Source organism: Chaetura pelagica, unplaced genomic scaffold (genome assembly GCF_000747805.2).
Source record: "Chaetura pelagica isolate M959 unplaced genomic scaffold, ChaPel_1.0 scaffold356, whole genome shotgun sequence".
NCBI classification, from domain to species: Eukaryota; Metazoa; Chordata; class Aves; order Apodiformes; family Apodidae; genus Chaetura; species Chaetura pelagica.
In genome coordinates this window covers 4823303-4828439 of record NW_009953964.1, presented here as the reverse complement: position 1 = coordinate 4828439, position 5137 = coordinate 4823303, and the positions used below count along the sequence as shown (strand labels likewise).

At 56.3% G+C, this 5137-nt stretch overlaps 1 protein-coding gene across 1 annotated transcript in view; it reads left to right on the top strand.

Annotated features, from left to right (window-relative positions):
* Positions 1-5137, top strand: part of AFAP1L1 (actin filament associated protein 1-like 1) — a 26058-nt gene that overhangs the window by 534 nt on the left and 20387 nt on the right. The gene's annotated exons all lie outside the window — the stretch shown is intronic.

Here is a 5137-nt window from a genome sequence, read left to right as displayed (position 1 = left end):
GGTAAGGGGGGCCGGGACGGGACGGGACGGGACGGGACCGGCATACCCTGGCCCCGCCGTGCAGGGGATCCCGGGGGGCTGAGGGTCGTGCATCCCTTCCCAGCTGAGCGGGTGGAACCTGCCCGAGAGCTCAGCATAGCGATGTGAGACCCTGTGCCCAGGTGCCTTCGCCTCACACTGCGGCAGGGACACGGGGACACAGGCAGTGCCAGCTGGGCACAAGCTGATGCCAGTTTCCCTTCAGCGGTCAGATGGGTGAAAAGCCGGTGGTTTGTAAGCGAGGCTGTGGGGTGTAAGTGCTCGTCATGGTCGCAGAAAGGGAGGCGACTGGTGTTTCCAGGTGGAGCTGATGGGATCCAGAGGGTTTTCCCAGCTGGGGAAGATACCAGTGGTCTTGTAAAGCCGTGGAGGGCCTGATTCCCACCCTGCTGGGAAGCTGTTGTGTTCCTACATGTGTGACTCCCTCCTGCAGCCTGAGGCGTTGGGCTCACGTAGCTGTTAGGCTTTGATCTGGGATACAAATAAACCTGTCGGGGCTTTGGGCCAGCTTTGCAAAGAACGTCCTGGCTTTGTGCTGGAGCTGGCAGGTCAGTGGATGAGACCAGAAAGAGGTTTTCAGGGGGATTGCTGCTTCTTGTCGCAGAATGGTGGCTTAGGGCAGCAGAGGAGGAGCAGGTGCTGACGTGGGGTAGCATGGGGGTCCTGGCCCTGGGCTTGGTCATACATCAGAGGTGTTGCAGTAGCAGCAGCCAGAAATTATAACAAGGGGGCCAGGGACATTGTTCCAGCCCTGCAGATGGGGACCACACTGAAGTCCCAGGGTGGTTCAAGCAGCGCTGCACCCGCAGCTCTGGGTCAGCACCAGAATGACCCGCGGGGTCAAGAGTTACCATTCCCTTTGTAAAAGGATGGGGTGGTGTTTCCGCAGTGGAAACACAGTGTGAAGAGTTTGACTGTTGAGCCTCAGCACACGGTGTCAGTGCCCAGCAGCCCAGGAGGGGACAGGGACAGCCTTCCCCCATGGCTGCAGCTCACCCTGCCCACCAGCAGGACAGGGGGGCTCTGCTGCTCTGAAGGAGGGGGCTGTTGCAGGAGGGGGAGTGTTATCAAATGACATGTGGTGCCAGAGCTGTTCTCCAAGGTCCCAGAGGACCTCACCGATGGTGAGAGGGGAGACTGGAGAGTCCTGGCTTACCCATTCTCTTGCTGTATGAACTGGTGGGACGCTACCCTGTTCGCATGCCAACCCCCACAAAAATCAAACCCAGGACCTCACTGCAGGGAAGGGCAGAGGGTGCCTGGCATGTTGTGGAACATCCTGGAGCATTGTGGAGATGGGCCTGGGCATGGTGTGGCCACTCCAGGGGTTGGCCCTGGTGGGGAAGAGCCACTCTGCTGTTTTATCCCCCTTGCTGGTGCCTTCTATGGTAGTGGTGGCAGTGCCTGCCTGCCTGCTTTCCTTGTGATGAATTGCAGCTGGCACCTGGATGGCTCTTTGTTAATGTAAACCTCCTCCAGACCCTCCTGCTCATCACCCAGAGCCAGTGGATCCCTCTGGGGCCTGTGGCTTGCAGAGGGAAGGTGTGGGCATCTCGCCAGGCTCCCTTCCCTAGTGCAAGGGGTGCTGAGTCCATTGGTGTTTGGGAGCTCTGTACCCCATTCCCAGCCTCTCCCTGCTCCCTGGCAGCCGCTTTCTTCACCTGGAGCTCCACTCAGCTCCTGACTTGTTCTTGCTTTATCATCCACCAGCTTCTTCCTTACTGTCCTTCCTCCAGCCCAGCCTGCTGCCTTTCCCAGCAGGCTGGGCAGCACCTGCTGTGGGACTCAGTTCTACACCAGCACCTCACTTGGGAACTGGTGCTGTGGGAAGAGTTGTTTCAGGTTGTGCTACGGAGAAGTGTATGTGTGTGTGATTTGGGAGGTAATCACTGCCAGGAGCCTTTGCTCTAGCAGGGGTGTGCTCACACATGACTTCTCCTCATTAGTGACTCTTCCCTGACCTTTTGTGTCACCAGAATTTAGGTCCTGCACCAAAGTTATCCGGGGTCTAAATCCAGCAAAGCCGGCGGAGATGTGTCAGGGATAAACTTGGCTCCAGCTTGCCCACAGGAATGGGGAGGCCACAGGGTTGGTGGGAGGGAGCCCGGATCATTCCTGACCTGCCGCCTGCAAACTGGCAGCAGGAAACCCACCCACCCTGTGCACGTAGCCTGGGCCTGGTGGAAAGGGCTGCAGAGCGGGGTGAGAAACACAGATCGGGGCCAGCTGTTAGCAGGCCAGGCAAGTGCCGAGCTCTCCCCCGCATTGCAGCCATTCCTTCTGGAAACTCAGCTGCCCAGGGCCACCGCCTGTTTAGAGCCACCAGCGTGGGGGGACGGGGGCTGAGCCCGCCGGGCGGGGCAAAGTGGGCTGGGAGGGTGGCCTCGGGGATGGTGACACCAAGCAAAGCAGCAGGCACTGGAGTTATTTTTGCCCTGTATCTTCCAATAGTCTTCCATGTGCACTGCTGACCTGAGGTGAGGGAAATGGGTCTCGCTGCAGGCACCAGGTCCCTGTGGAAGCCAGGCTGGCTGTGCCGGAGGGGCGCAGCCCTGCCCTGCACATCGTGGGTGCTGGATGCAGGAGAGGGGAAGGAGTGGGCTGGTGCCCTTACTGACTGCTGCTGGGGTAGTGTCTCTTCCAACCAGGGACCCTGGGGACTGTCCTATCTGCCTGGGCTGTCTAGAAAACCTGCCTCTTTCCCGTGTTTGCTCTTGACCTGGAAATGCTGCTTTCCGGTGCAAATGTGCTGAGCTGGAGGCTGAGGAACCCTCTGCTCGGGAGCAGCTCCCAGCGCCGACGAGGCTCGACTGGGCGGGTGGTTCTCATCCCAGCCCAGGAAAACTTTGTTTAAGGTTTTGAAGAAGTTGTCTCATCCCAAACAGTGGGAAAGCTTTTCAGAGGAGGGCAGGGAGTGAAAACTGGGCTTGACCCAAGATTTGCCTGTTGTTCAGTAGGCAAATAACTTGCTGGGGACAGAAGATAACGATTTAGCAGAGTGGAGGCTTGAAGTGGTTTCTGGCATCCCAGCCTCATGTCCTAACCCCTTAACCCTTCACAAACCAGTTATTGTCTCACCTGGCACAGCTAAAGCTCTGTCCTGAGGAGCACACACCTTCTCCCACATATAAGGAACCTCCTTCCAGTGAAAATTAATGGCACATCTGTCAGTCCTGTGAAATATCTATTAAATGTCACTCTTCCAGGGCAGCAGCAGGACAGTTTGGTTGGAAACCTTCCAGGGAGCTCCGCATTGTCTCTGCCAGCCCTGCCCCACTGCCATGCAAGCAAGGGGCTGGCACCCCTGCCAGGACACCTCCCAGATGAAGAGAGCAGGGAGGGCTCCGCGCTGCCGCACAGCCGACCTTTCCTCACCCTGCCGTGCTAAAAGCGACGGCATTTGGGGCACTCAGGTCCCTCTGCAGTCACTGCTCTGACAATCTGCAGCCTCCTCAGTGGGGAAGGTTGAAAATAACTTCTTTGGCACTTCCCTCCAGGCTGCCCCCACCTCTTCCATTTCTGCTCCTGATATACCTCCCCTCGCATCAAAGGCAGGCTCTTTGGCAGGCAAAGGAAAACACTGACATTTCGTAACTGTTTGGAACAAAAACAGATCTTTGCTTCAAGGGGTTTCCAAGCTCAAAATACTTTTTTTTTTTTTTAAATCTTTTTTATTTTTTTTAAGTGGGTTTCATGTGCATGTGATTGTGGAAGTGATAGGAGGGAGCTCTGGGAGACACTGGTATGCTGTGATTGCTGGCAATTAGCAGGAGATGTGTAAGGAGCAGCTTGAAGAATGGCTATGGCTTTGGCTTTCTTCTGGGTTGTTTTTTTAACATTAAACCCACCCAACTTGGTAATGGGGAAATAGCCCCTTTTTGGCTCCTTGTCCAGTGGGTTCAGCCTCCCATTTTCATGTTGTCCCAGTGTTACCTTATGCTTTGGGAAACCGAGATTGTAAAGGAAGAACCAGGAATAAAAGTTACATAGAAAAGGTTTGATAGCTGATTTTATATCTTGGAGTTAAAAGCAGATGTGGTCAATCAGTTCCAGCACTGACAGAACCATCAGTGATACCCAGAGCAGTCTCATCTTCCCCTGGACTCAAGCTTGTCAGCCTTCCCACCGGGATAAACTGTCTTTCCTGCCTCTGCCCCGCATGGGTTAAGTGGGTAGGAAATGCTGGTGGCCTTGCCTCTGCACCTGATGCTCCTGGCAGAGCTGGAGGAGGGAAGGAAACGGAAGGGCTGTTCTCAGCTGAGAAAATACACTTATCCTGCCTTCTCAGGGTCCCAGCCCCCAAACACAGAGACCCTCTGCCATGCTCTGCCTGCCCCAGCCTGGGAAAATCTCTCTCCTGCAGGGAGAGGGCTGAGGTGGTTGCTGAGAGGGTCCCAGTCCCCCTGCTGAGCAGGGAGGACTTGTGTCTGGCAGAGCTCCCAAGCTCCTGGGCATTGCTGGGATCAGGGCAGGGATGCTAACACAGGGGGCTGGGTGCTGGGCACTTGTCTCTCTACCCCCCGCTCCGTGGGGATATTTCCCCCACAGGGGATCTGCGGTTTCTCTTCCCACCACTGCTGAGAAGAGGGATCTGCATTGTGCAATGTGTCTGAAAGCACTTGGGAAAGCAAAGCTGGATGGTGGCTAATCCACCAGCTCCTTCCTGCAAATCCTGCACTCTCCCTGCCCACACCCTGCCGGGTGAGGGTCCTGGACCATCCTCTGCTCCTGAAGGTCCTGGCACAACAGCCCAGTGTGACTCTTCCTCCTAGAAAGATGTGTCAGCCCTACTGGCCTCCACACATCTCACTCCTGTGGGTCAGGTATTGCATGCAAGGTCTTTTGGACCATGGCTTTGGAGAAGGGGGATTTATGGGACACAGAGAGCAGCCTTTTGGGATGCAAAGAGCTTTCCACCCCTATCAGGAGTCTGAGGTGTACATTTTGGAGATTTGGGTGCTTGAGGACCACTGGCCCTGGGCAGTAACGTGGCTGTGCCTGCCTGGGTGCAAGGCAGAGGGAGGACAAAGCCACGGGAGAGCCATCAGCAGCACAGGGGTGCTGAGTCGGCAGGTTTCCCACCACCGTGCCTGCAATT